This window comes from Octopus bimaculoides, chromosome 14 (assembly GCF_046866305.1).
Source record: "Octopus bimaculoides isolate indiv1 chromosome 14, ASM4686630v1, whole genome shotgun sequence".
Taxonomy (NCBI): domain Eukaryota; kingdom Metazoa; phylum Mollusca; class Cephalopoda; order Octopoda; family Octopodidae; genus Octopus; species Octopus bimaculoides.
In genome coordinates this window covers 37,677,525-37,692,126 of record NC_142941.1, presented here as the reverse complement: position 1 = coordinate 37,692,126, position 14,602 = coordinate 37,677,525, and the positions used below count along the sequence as shown (strand labels likewise).

The following is a 14,602-nucleotide window of genomic DNA, read 5'->3' as shown; positions in this document are numbered from 1 at the left end:
TACTTCCCTTCATTCCTTCCTTCCTTCCTACTATCTGAAACTATCATAACATTTTTTTTGTTGTTGTTGTTTCAGAATACAATTATTCACACTTAGTTCTCAGATAATAATATGATGGCTATTTCATCCCTACTCATAAAATATTTCATATAGCTTATATACATGGCGCATATATATATATATATATATATATATATATATATATATATACACACACACACACATTTATGGGTAGTATGAGAATAAAATGTATGCATGTGTGTATGTGCATTCATGTGCATGTTCATACATGTGTGTGTATATTGCTTTGTGAAGAATCTTCATTTATTGATGTTTGAAACATTGACGTGCTGTTTGTTGTGCTTGTTATATTTATGTTTGTATGTTTGTTTCTCCAAATAAAATTTTTATCCACATGATATATTGAAGTCACACATCAATATTTATATAATCATTTCCAGGAACATCACAAGAAGTAGTTTGCACTAAATAACCTTATAAAATGGAGTTTTTCTTATTGAATGTGTTACATGTTATGATTAGATTTATGAGAAATTGTTGCTAAATCTATTAGTTTAATCTATAATCAGATTTGCTTAACAACAGAGGTTGACAGTACAGAATTATACACTAGATTTTTGACTGTATCTTTACAAGGGTTTTCTTTTTGCTTTTAATTATCTTCTTTTAAAATACAATAAGAATATTTTAGAACAATCTTCTTGTTATTAAAATCTAGTTAACTTGTATAAAAATCAATAAAAACAGAAGTTATTTTTCCAAGGGATTTTGTCTCTCATTAAAATTTATAGGTTTATATAACTTTGAAATTCTTTTGTTTACCTACTAATTATAAATAATCCTCTTTGCGTTACATTTCAAGCTGTAGACAATTAAATAAATTTTTACAGAATAAAAATTAATACAGTATTCTTAAGTGATAATGTATATCTTTAGCAAGTGAACTCGAAACTGAACATATTTTTGAGAATACATGCCTTGTGCATATTCTCACCTCATTGCATGTGAAGACAGGTGGCCAAGTGGTTAGCATGCTGGGCCCATGATCATATAGTTGTGTGTTTGATTCCTGAACCAGGTAGTGTATTCTTTACACATTGATCTGACTAACCAGCGGAAATGAGTACCAAATGAGTGCTGGTTTTTCTCTCTCGTTTTTCAGCTGTCACATCCTCAATGCTCTGCTGAATCTACAGTGAGAGGGCCAAGAAGTTCTGTATGTCTGCTTCTGATTGCATAGATACCAGAAACAATCAGCAAAAGCATCGTACATACTGCCAAATCATATTCAGTTACAATTGACAGCTTTTTTTTTTTATAACAAAATATATCTTTCCAGTTTCAAATAATCCTGTTTGTGAGTTTACAATCCAGTTTTACATAATCCAGCAAAGTTTTATGGAAATCTATAAATTAGAAAGTTATCTTACAAGATATAACGAGGCTGTATACTCCAAAATGACATCCAATGCTGTTCAGATCAATGTTTTACATGGACTTTATTGTGATATGATGTAAACAATCCTTGGGTGAACGTAGTTTTCTTTGAGCAACCACTGCAATAAAACTGAGAGCAGCTATCTTGACAGAGTTACTATATGCTAAATAGTCTCTATCCCTTGCATCTTAGCACAAAAGATGCATGCCCTGCATGGCCTCCCAATAATATGCAATGGATTATCAGTCTGCCTTTGTGTAATTAATGATCAGCTTTTGGCTGTTGTGTGCAGTTTTTGTGTCAGAATTAGTGCTGCAGTATCACAAAAGTGATAAACTGCATTTGGAGATTTCAAAAGAGATTCTCTTTGCATTTTATGAGCAGGATTAAACAAAGACAATGTATGCAATGTACCAAACAATTTCAATAACCTATAAAAATAATTTTTACTTCGATAAAATAATTTTATTGCCACTAAAAATATTTTTTGCATGTCTGCTGTGGACTCAATTATAGTTTCCCCATTTGATCTGGTCTATAACTGTTATCAGTTGGGTGCCTGTTGTAGTCATCAATTTTTTTCCATACCATTCAAAGATATAGTATCAGAAGAAGTACAAGTTATAGCATCAGAAGATGCCATGACCCCTAGCTTTTTACATTTCTTATTTCTAAAAAGAACAGAAATGATGGGCTTCTGTCAGATGATGAAGAATTTGTCCTTTCAAAGATATAGTATCAGAAGAAGTACAAGTTATAGCATCAGAAGATGCCATGACCCCTAGCTTTTTACATTTCTCATTTCTAAAAAGAACAGAAATGATGGGCTTCTGTCAGATGATGAAGAATTTGTTCTTTGTGCTTTACAGAACTCTCTTTGGGTTCCTTGTGGAAACCCATGCAATGTTATAATTACTACGGTTGGTTCTTTTCAGGGGCAAATGATTTATCAGCTTTCTAATGGTGTTAATATCTTTCATGATATCTTTCTGCTCAGAGAGTGTGTCCCTTCATAAGTGGCTTCGAAGTGTCTCAAAGATTGTGATAGCAGTTGGTAAAATATCATCAACACTAACATAGAAATTGAGTTTCTTACATCAGTAGTCACTATGCCAAACTCTCATTTCCAATAGATACCTTAGACATAGGATGAAAAAATTAAATAGTAGCAGTTCTGAAATACATTCTTCTCCTGCTATTCAAGATATGATACATGCTGTTCACCATGCCTGTTTAAGTTTGAGACAGAGTCTAGATAGGCAGAAGCTATCATAAAATAAAGTACCATTAATTTATCTTTCCTTCTAATAAGTATTATGCTATTGAATAGTAAAAAAAAAAGGAACAAAGTCTCTACAATGACATCCATAAGAAAGTTTTAAAATCCAGATACAGCTATATAAAGTCACCACATTTACCATGAAGAATTTTGAAAGATTGATCTAAGCAATGGTTTTATGTAGGCATGGCTATGTGGTTAAGAAGCTCTATTTGCAACCACAGGATATTAGGTTCAGTCCCTCTGTATAGCACCTAGAGCAAGTATCTGCTACTATAACCCCAGCTTGACCAATATCTTGTGAGTGAATCTAGAAGACGGAAACTGTGTGGAAGTTCATTGTATATATGCATATATACATGTGTGTGTTTGTGCATGTGCATGTGTGTGTGCTTTTTTCTTTGTCCCACTACTACATCCACCACCACTACTGTTTAACAACTAGTGTTGGTTCATTTATGTCCCCAAAATTTAGCGGTTTGGCCAAAGAGGACTACAGAACAAGTAGCACTTTAAAAAATAAATAATGGAATGAATTTGTTTGACTAAACCATGCAAGGCAATGCCCCAGCATGACCATAGTCCAATGACTAAAACAAGTAAAAGATGAAATAGAGTTCCAAGATACAGAGAACAAAAGGGCAAAATAATGATGCAATTATGTAGAAATTATCTGATGCATACATTATATATGAAGTTTCCAAAAAACACTGATGGTTGTTTACTTCAGAATTTTCAGTCTTTATATTTTAAGTATAGGTTCTTATTTGTAACTATAAATATTGGCAAACTGAATTACATTAGCAAATATTTCAACAGGAATATTGGACCACAATAGTTTTATCTAAGAAAGAAGAAAAACATTCAATAAGTCTCCTAAAAACAGAACTCATTAGCAGGTCCATAAAATATGCAAAACAGTTGTAAAGTTCAGCATGAGACAATCAATTTATTGTCAGAATTTCAATTAATGAATTTCAATTATTTGCAGTTGGGAAACATATATCTGAGTTTAAAAGACATTTTTTTCACTTCATACACTTCACTAATTTTGCCATTAACTTAACAAATTTAGCATTTTATTTCTTGTTTTCTCATTTTCTTCTTTATATGTTAAAGAGATTCCGTGTAAATGAAGTATGAGCACAGGGATGTGGTTAAGAAAATTGTTGCAGAACCACATGTTTCAGGGTTACACACCATTGTGTTACATCTTGGACAAATGTCTTCAACCATAACTTGTGGTTGATTAATGCATTATGACTGTGGTAAATCATAAGCAGACACTGAATGGATGTCTATTGTATATATATATATATATATATATATATAAGAAATTTTAAAAATAATAATAATAAGGCAGAATGCTAAACTGAAAGCATATTTTAATATAGATGTGCATAAGGAGGATTAAAAAGGATTTCTAACTGGCTTTTATTGCATGGCAAATTTTCAAGAAGAGAGGAAATGAAAATAATGTTTTTCACAAAAATATTAAAAAATAAATATACCAATATATTATATTGTCTTTGAGTTTTTAAAGTCCAATGGTAATCCTTGTAGATAATAGTTAGATAGATTAGGATGCATGGAATTAAGAATCGTGTTGTTTAAAAAAGGCTGAGAGTTTATGTGTTAAACAGGAAGTGTGGTGTCAAAACAGGAAGTGTGTGTAAGGGAAGACAATTCTGTGGGTTTTATACTCTTTAATTGGAGTTCTGGACTCTTTGTCAACAGGAAGTTTATGTCTGTTCTTAGAGAAAAAAGAAGTAAATTTATATGTATTTCATTGGGTAGGTGAGAGAAAGGAATATGGTCACCGAAGAGTTTGTATGTTAAGAAGCATTTGGAATTTTTCTACAAAAAGATTCTCCTTGTTGATTCTTTCTTGTATAGAGAGTCTGTCTTTACATTGATAGAAAGGGAATATAAGAAATTTAGGGTTTTTATTTTTGGCGCAAGAGTCTATGTGGCCACTGTTGTGGAAGATTTATTTGTTCTTTATAGACTGCTACTCTTCTATGCAAAGGGCTCCTTATGCACATCTATATTAAAATATGCTTTCAGTTTAGCATTCTGCCTTACTATTATTATTATTATTATTTTTTTTTTTCCTATTATTTCTCCACGTGCAGTTAACACAACTCCACCATTTACTGACTTATATATATACATATATATATATATATATATGTATATATAAACACCTATGTATGCATGCATAATACATACATACAAGCCACCAAACTGCACCAGAGACTGTGACTTGTATGGAACCATAAATATAGTGAACCAATAATTAGCTCATTAATAACCTATAATCAATAACACAATTTTACCAAAATTACAATATAAAAAATTAATATAACCCCAATCATCATGGCCAGTTGAGCATTTCTCATACCTATGTCTAAATTTAAATAGTATACGTGTGTGTATGTAAATATATGTATACATACATATAGAAATAAATATGGGAGCGATAGTACTATTAAAGATATAATCACTAGTGGTATATATATATATATATATATACTCTTTACTCTTTTACTTGTTTCAGTCATTTGACTGCGGCCATGCTGGAGCACTGCCTTTTACCATATATATATGGTAAATGAAAGACTATGCATGGCTTAATGATTAAGGCAATTTGCTCACAGCTGTAAGGTCATGAATTTGAAAACTGGCAGCACATTGTGTCCTTGAGCAAGATACTTTATTTCACATTGCTCCAGCCCACTCAGTTGGCAAAAATGAGTTCTACTGTAATTCAAAAAGCCAGCTTTGTCACATTCTGTGTCAAACTGAATCTCCCTGAGAACTACGTTTAGGGTATGCATGTCTATGGATGATTAACCCCTTACATGTTAATTTCCTGAGCAGGTTGATACATTGTTTATACACACACACACACATGCATTCATATACATATACATACGTACATGCACAGACACATCCATAAATATATAACAGACATATATATGTGCACACACACATACCTTTTATCCTAAATGCCAATATACAAGTTCATAGATGATCAGTAATATCTAACAATCATTAAATTTGCTTGTAAACAAAAGCCTAAAACATATTTATGAAGAAAAACACTAAGTACTTTAATATATATATATATATACACATACATACATACATACATACATACATATATATATATATATATATATATATATATATATATATATATATATATATATATGCATATATACATATATATGCATATATACATGTATACATATGTTTACATATATATATTTATGTCTATGTATACATGTATATATATGTGTGTATATATTATATATATATATATATATATATATATATATATATACATATATCTATACAAGCATATATATATAGGTATATCATATCATATATATATATATATATATATATATATATATATATATATATATATATATATATATATATATATATGTATATATATATATGTATGTATGTATGCATTTGTATGTGTGTTTAAAGAGGTTAAATATTCAGGTGAAATTAAATATTCATATTCCAGATCACACAGGAAGGTGGAATCTGTGAGGGCTGGTGAGCCAACATCATAGTGAATGTTGCAGTAACAAGAGCAGAGTTCGGGAGATGATCTGATAAAGCAGTGTCTGAAGGTAGTAAAAGAAGGTCATGTTGTATCAGAATATGGAATCACAGATGACATATTCTTTTTATTAATTTTATTGAAGTTATCTATTGAGTTTTGCCTTTTCCCTATGGAGGAAGAATGAAATTTCTAACACATCCAGATCCAAAAAAAGAAAAATGTATTTTACTGTATCCAAGTAACTCAGTCTTGTGTTGGAATTTTACAAAAGGCAATTGATTGATCTGGTGAAAGAATTAGATTATTAGCATTCTCTAAAGATTTAAGGGAGAAATAGTAGATCATAGGTCAACTAATTTTGTTTGTATGGGAAAATACGAGAAACAAACAGTCAAAAGTGACTGTTGTGGTATGATGATGGCTTTGATGATAATGGTTGTAGAGATGATATTGACAATAATGATTATAATTCACATGTGACTGAAGTCATCACCATCAACATCACAATCACTTAACAACTGTTTTTCTATGCTTACATGTTTGAGACAGAATTCTTTTGAGGCAGATTTTCTATGACTGGGATGCCCTTCCTGATGCCAAACTTTGCCTGTTTCCAAGCAAGATAATATTTCCCCATAGTTAGACATGTTTTTCACAGAAGAATGGAAATGAACAACTTTACTTGAATGATGATGATGCTCATTTGCAGCCACCACATGATGTCTAGATAAGGTTACAAGAAAACACACACATACACACACACATATATATATATTTATAATCAGTGTCATGTACATAATATATATGTGCTGTTAAACACTTTTAAGCTGCAGTATTTCAACCAGGAAAGGTCCTTATATATATTGTGGCACTCTGTTGGTTGCAACAATGTGGGTTCCAGTTGATCTGATCAACGGATCAGCCTGCTCGTGAAATTAATGTGCCAGTGGTTGAGTACTTTACAGACACGTGTACCCTTAATGTAGTTCTTGGGGAAATTTAGCATGACGCAGAGTGAGACAAGGCTGGCCTTTTGAAATACAAGTACAACAGAAACAGGAAGGAAAAGTGAGAGAAAGCTGTGGTGTAAGAGTACAGCAGGGTTTGCCACCCCACCTCCCTGCCGGAGCCTCGTGGTGCTTTAGGTGTTTTCGCTCAATAAACACTAACAACAACCAGTCTGGGAATCGAAATTACAATCCTACAACCGCCAGTCTGCTGCCCTAACCACTGGGCCATTGCACCTCCACACACACACACACACACACACATATATGTGTGTGTGTGTGTATATATATATATATATATATATATTTATATATATGCAGAGAGAGAGAGAGAGATACATATCACCATCATCATCATTTAACATCCATTTTCCATGCTGGCATGGGTTGGACGGTTTGACAGAAGATGGCCAGAGAGCTACCCAGGCTCCAGTTGTCTGGTCTGGCATGTTTCCTGTGGCTGGATGCCCTTCCTATAGCCATTCACTTTGCAGAGAGTACTGGGTGCTTTTTATGTGGCACCCGCACAGGTGCTTTTCCATATAGCACTGCCATGGGTGCTTTTATGTGACACAACACCAGCACACCTGCAACACAAAGATCTCTCAACTGATAGAGGGACATGCTTGTATGTGTGTGTGGGTGTATGCATACATATATATATATATATATATATATATATATATATATATATATAAATATATATATACACACACACACATGATGTGCTTCTTTCAGCTTCCATCTATCAAATCCACTCACAAGGTCATGGTCAGCTTGGTGCTGTAATAGAAGACACTTGCCCAAAGTATGCCACAGGGACAGGACCCAAGACTACATGGTTGGGAAATAAGCTTCTAAACCACATGGAGCCATGGCTGCACTTTTTATATCAAACTACATGTCAGCTTTCAGTTGGTTCAGTAATCCTCAAAATTGATCACTCCCATATCCATTATTTTACCTATTCATTGCTGTTTTATATAAGGTAAAGAACATTGCAAGTGGCAGCATACAAGACAGGAATTATGAAACCAAGAGTTCAAAATTTCATATCTAAATGTCAGCATCATTCTAATTCCAGCATTTAAATATTCAACTATTTGAACATCTCTCAAAATTATATACAAAATAAGCAAGCAATGGGTCAACAGTTCTTCATTTTGCATGTTTATTATGTTATTAAAGTCAGTTGCAACTAAGACTATAATTATGTGGATTACAATTAACTCTGATACACTCTGTTGAAATACTTTAAATAATAAATGTATAATGATTGTATGCAAATGCATTAAAATAGAATCTTTTTAAATAATTTTGATAATTAGCGCATCAAATAATCAAGCAATAAATTATTATAATTTCGACAAAACAATTATTGTAAGATTTTATAAATATTATATTCTTTTGGTGAGCATGGTATTTAAATCAAACTGCAGATTACTTTGATAATTACAAATCAAAACATCAAGAAAACTTAGTTCTCAGCATAGGTATATAATTAAGAAGCTTGCTTCACAACCACATAATTCTGACTTCAATTTAATGTGCAGAATCTTGGGCAAATGTCTTCTAATGTAGCTTCTGGTTGACCAATACTCCAATAACATGTGAGTGAAATTTGTTAGAGTGAAGTTGCGCAGAAGCGACTTAGTCAGTTGTACATGCATGCATGTGTGCACGTGTGTAATGTTTCCATCAAAAATTTTCACTGAGCGTCAATTTGATATATTCACTTTGTTTGTCTGATTACCCTTTGCTGTTTTTCCTGTTTTGGTTATTTTTGCTCTTGAATTTGTCTCTCTCTATATATATATTTATATATCTGCACGCATTCACATGCACACACTCATACGTATGTATATTGTCTGATGAAAGTGAACAAGACAAAATTTCCAAGTCATAGTCAAACTTTGTAAAACATAAATAAACATGTAGTCTACTAGAAAACATTGAATAATCTTTCAGTTTCCTGGTAATTTTTCTCATATATAACTTGACATAAAAACAAACATTTATATGTACATGTATGTATGTATGTATGTATATTTAAAAACTCGTGCGTGGTTTGTACTGATGTAAACTTAACATGTTGATTTATGTCTATTTATACTTCAAAATAGGGAAAAACCTTTGTCATTCAATAATTCTCCTTTTTTTACTTGTTTCAGTCATTTGACTGTGGCCATGCTGGAGCACCAACTTTAGTCAAGCAAATCGCCCCCAGGACTTATTCTTTGTAAGCCTAGTACTTATTCTATCGGTCTCTTTTTGCTGAACCGCTAAGTTACGGGGATGTAAACACACCAGGATCTGTTGTCAAGCAATGTTGGAGGGACAAACACAGACACACAAACATATACACACACACACATATATATATATATATACATATATATATATATACGACAGGCTTCTTTCAGTTCCCGTCTACCAAATCCACTCATAAGGCTTTGGTCGGCCCGAGGCTATAGTAAAAGACACTTGCCCAAGGTGCCACATAATGGGACTGAACCCGGAACCATGTGGTTCGTAAGCAAGCTACTTACCATACAGCCACTCCTACGCCTGTAAGAGTGGCTGTGTGGTAAGTAGAAAGAAATAGAATAAATACTTGTAATTGACTAAAATTCTTTAAGGTTATGCCCAGCATTGTCATGGGTCAATAAATGAAATCCATAAAAAAAAAATCATTAAAATCCCATAAAGTAAATTATCCAGAATTTACATTAAAATTCCACTTGATTTCACTAAATAAGAATGTAATATTAGATAGAACTTTTAGTTTGAATTTAAAAGAGTTTAATTTCTTGCTAAAATAATTGTACCCTATTTTAACTTCATTATAATGCATCTTCTATCACTCTTGTGTGATGTATCTAGATACATGCATGCATGAATATATGATGAATCTATGTAAATGTTCATTTAAAAACAATCTGGATGAGACCAAGTACATGTAGAATGTCCTTAACTTCGACAAACAAGAATAAAACAAGAAACAAAAAAAATACTTCAAGATAATTTCCTCTTCTGCAAAAGTGTGAATAAATCTTAATAGATTAAATGTTCATTAGTTAGAATGAAGGAAAATATTTGAATCTGAAATGCAAATAAATTCTAAATGATATAGGATTTACAAATAGCAATAGAATCATCCAGTTTGTATAAGAAAATATTTGTGAATATATATATATTGGGAGGTGAGTAAGATTAGAAGAGGACAAAAAGGGAAGTTATTAAAAGATAATTTTTTAAAAGGAAACATTCTCTGGAATATCATATAAGATTTCACAAGGAAACATACAAAAGAATATAAAAGACATGTGGATTCATCCAAAAAATAGTTAATGGCTGTGAGCTGGCAGAATCGTTAGTATGTTGGTGTTAGTATAAGGTGGCGAGCTGGCAGAATCATTAGCACACCGGGCAAAATGCTTAGTGCTATTTTGTCTACCGTTACATTCTGAGTTCAAATTCCACCGAGGTTGACTGTGCCTTTCATCCTTTCGGGGTCGATAAATTAAGTACCAATTACGCACTGGGGTCGATGTAATCGACTTAAACCCTTTATCTGTCCTTGTTTGTCCCCTCTATGTTTAGCCCCTTGTGAGCAATAAAGAAATAAGAATTGTTAGTATGTTGGACAAAATGTTTAGCAGCATTTCTTCTGGCTCTCTACTTGCTGAGTTCAACTTTGCCTTTCATCCTTTTGAGGTCAATAAAATAAAGTGTCAGTCAAGAACTGGGAAATCAATGTAATAGAACGGCTCCCTCCCTTCAAAAATGTTGGCCTTCAACTCTGCGGCAAACCAGCATCCCATTCAGAGGAATGTTGTAACCTCAGTCATTCATATACCATGCAAACTGTGTAAGCAACCTTATAACACTTAGCCCCCATCCCACCACCACCTCACCAAAAAAAGAGAAAGAAATAGTTATGGATTTAGTGAAATTGTCAAACTATGATAGCTAGCCAGTGATAAAAATCAACAGCTTGCACCAGAAGATGAGCCGTATAAACTGAGAGCTATAGATAGGCAAAAATGTTCACATTAATATTTTCATTTTCAGGTATGAAATAAAGTGAAGGGATTAAGTCCAGAAGAATAAGTCTGAGGAAATACCATAAGGCATTACATTGGCCAGCTATTGAAAAATTTCTGGAGAGATTAATACTGATATGTTGAAAGATAATGATTTTTACAGTCCCACTGCATGACACCTTGGGCAAGTGTCTTCTACTATAGCCTTGAGCCAACCAGAGCCTTGTGAGTGAATTTGGTAGACTGAAACTGGAAGAAGCCCATCGTATATGTATGTGTGTGTATATGTTTGTGTGTCTGTTTGTCTCCCCAGCATCGCTTGACAACTGATGCTAGTGTGTTTGCGCCCCAATAACTTAGCAGTTTGGCAAAAGAGACCGATAGACTAAGTACTAGGCTTACAAAGAATATGTCCTGGGGTTGATTTGCTCGACTATAAAGGCAGTGCTCCAGCATGGCTGCAGTCAAATGACTGAAACACATGTATATATATATATACATACATGTATATGTATATATATGTGTTTGTGTGTATACATACATACATACATACATACATACATACATACATACATACATAAGAGAGGAAAATACATAAATATGACTGTTAATGAAACAAAGCATTTCTTGAGGCCTAATATTTAACTGTCTGTTATAAATATATATGAGTGTGTGTATATACACATACACATATGCACAAACACACATAGACAAACAGATTCACACACATATTTATTCATTCTTTCATTTAATGGCCATTTTTCCACGTCAGCATAGATTGTGATAGGATTTTTACACCTGTATACCCTTTTTGTTACCAATACTCACCAGCTTTTGCAAAGGATTTTTCATTCTAAAGGAATTTGAAAGTGCAGAGATAAAGAAGGATTTGTTGACAGGAAATGTCAATAAATGTCCCCATCTAGCTACAACAGGGAACACTTGTCCTATTTGATGTAAACAGTGTTGGTAGCTGTGGTTCAGCACAGATTGTAAATATTCACACAGACACACAGATGCACATGCATATACATACAAAAATATGACTGACTTTATTCACTTTCCATCAACCAAAATCTCTCACAAGGCATTGGGCAGTACAGAACTACAGTAGAAATCAGCCAAGGAACCAAAGTCATGTGTTCGAGAAGCAAACTTCTTAACCACATGACTACTAGATATAAAGATACATGTATTTGTAATTGTATATATCTCAAAGGTCCTGCCTAAGCAATAAGCTCATAAGGCTGATTCACTGGATTCTATGGTGCATATATTCTTCCTCTGATAATATGCCTGTCTGTAACAGCATAACTCATTTTTGCTGGCTGAGTAGTTTGGAGCAAATTGAATTGAAGTGTTTTGTTCAAGAACACAACACATTGCCTGACCAGGAATCTAATCTGCAATCTTAAGATTACAAGTAGAACACCCTAACTACTAAACCATGTACCTCAACATATGTGTGTGTATGTGTGTGTGTGTATACATACATATATATATATATATGCCTATCTCTCTCACTGTATATGTGTATATAAATATGTGTATGAGTGTGTGTATATTTGTGCACATGTGTGCGTGTGTTTATATATATATGTACGTATATACAGGCATCTCTCTCCTTATACACACACACACACATTTAAATATATATCCTATGTGTTGAATTGTGAAATATGTGAATGATAATGCATAATTTACAGAGGCTAGTATACTGTGTCACATAATGCTTGAGTTTCAAGAGACAGAAAAAAAAATCTTTTATACTTCAATGCTATTTGATAACAAATAAGAGACATATGTATTGCAGTTCAGGTCCATTTCTAAGATATTGAATATAATTATATGGAGCTTTCTTCCATAAATTTTCAACATGAAGCAATAAAGAATTTGTCTCGGAGAATGGTTGAAATAAGATATATCCTGTCCTGTTTGCATTGAGAAGTATTTTATTATATATCATTCTCCTGGTAGAGAGATTTAACTTTTATATATTTCTCAAAATAATTTGTTAAATAGTGAGAGAGATTGGGGATATTTGTATCACCAGTGAATCAAAGATCTACTCAATGTATGGAAAGGTGATATAAATCATAAACACAGTAGTACAAAAATGGCTTAAGCTTGGCTGTTTGGTTAAAATGTTTGCTCACCAACTATATGCTTCAAGATTCAATCACATTGCATTATATCAGCACCTTGAGCAAGTGTCTTCTGCTATAGCCTCGGGCTGACCAGAGCCTTGTGAGTGGATTTGGCAGACGGAAACTGAAAGAAGCCCATCATGTGTGTGTGTGTGTGTGTGTGTGTGTATACATATATGTGTGTATGTGTATATGTTTGTGTGTCTGTGTTTGTTCACCCATCATCGTTTGACAACCAATGTTGGTTTGTTTACGTCAATGCAACTTGGCAGTTCAGCATAAGAGACTGATAGAATAAGTAATAGGCTTACAAAGAATAAGTCCTGGAGTCAATTTGCTTGACTAAAGGCGATGCTCCAGCATGGCTGCAGTCAAATGACTGAAACAAATAACAGAATAGAAGACTATATAAATATATACATATATATATATGTATGTATGTATGTATGTATGTATGTATGTGTATGTATGTATGCATGTATGTATGTGTATGTATGTATGTATGTATGTATGTATGTACAAAATATTATCTGTTGAATACATATCATGCATACATGTATATATATATATGTGTGTGTGTATCTATATAAAAATATATCTATATATGTGCATGTGTGTATGTATATATATATATGTGTGTGTGTGTGTGTGTGTGTAAACACATATATATTCATTTTTACATCCATTTTGTTCCATGCTAAAACAAGTTTGATGTATCCATATTATTAATGCATTTTTTAACAACGCTGGCCACTCACAACATGTCATGCAACTTCAGAATATAAACACTCTCAGGAATACATGTCTATAGATCTATCTATCTATCTATATGTGTGTGTGTGTGTGTGTGTGTGTGCGTGTGTGCATGCATGCATGCATGGCAAGTTTTCCATACACATTTTATAAGATAATCTACACACACACACACACACACACACACACACACACAAACACATGCAACAGACTTTGTGCAGTTTCCATCAACCACATTCACTTAGAAGGCAAGCCTCTTCTACTCTTGACTTGGGACAATAGGGTTAGTACTGCATAGAGAGACTGAAGGCAGAATCAGGGACTT

At 33.0% G+C, this 14,602-nt stretch overlaps 1 protein-coding gene and 1 long non-coding RNA gene across 15 annotated transcripts in view; one reads left to right on the top strand and one right to left on the bottom strand.

Moving 5' to 3' along the window:
* LOC149132688 (uncharacterized) overlaps positions 1-14,602 on the bottom strand; it is a 962,641-nt gene that overhangs the window by 236,459 nt on the left and 711,580 nt on the right. The window lies entirely within an intron of this gene.
* Positions 1-14,602, top strand: part of LOC106874475 (protocadherin-17) — a 145,406-nt gene that overhangs the window by 119,409 nt on the left and 11,395 nt on the right. For 3 of the 6 annotated variants that reach the window (XR_016244369.1, XR_016244368.1, XR_008265532.2), the window contains one exon: positions 6,283-6,391. The exons of the other annotated variants lie outside the window; for them this stretch is intronic. The gene's annotated coding sequence lies outside the window, so the exon portion shown is untranslated. The remainder of the gene's footprint in view (positions 1-6,282; positions 6,392-14,602) is intronic. 6 annotated transcript variants of the gene reach the window in all.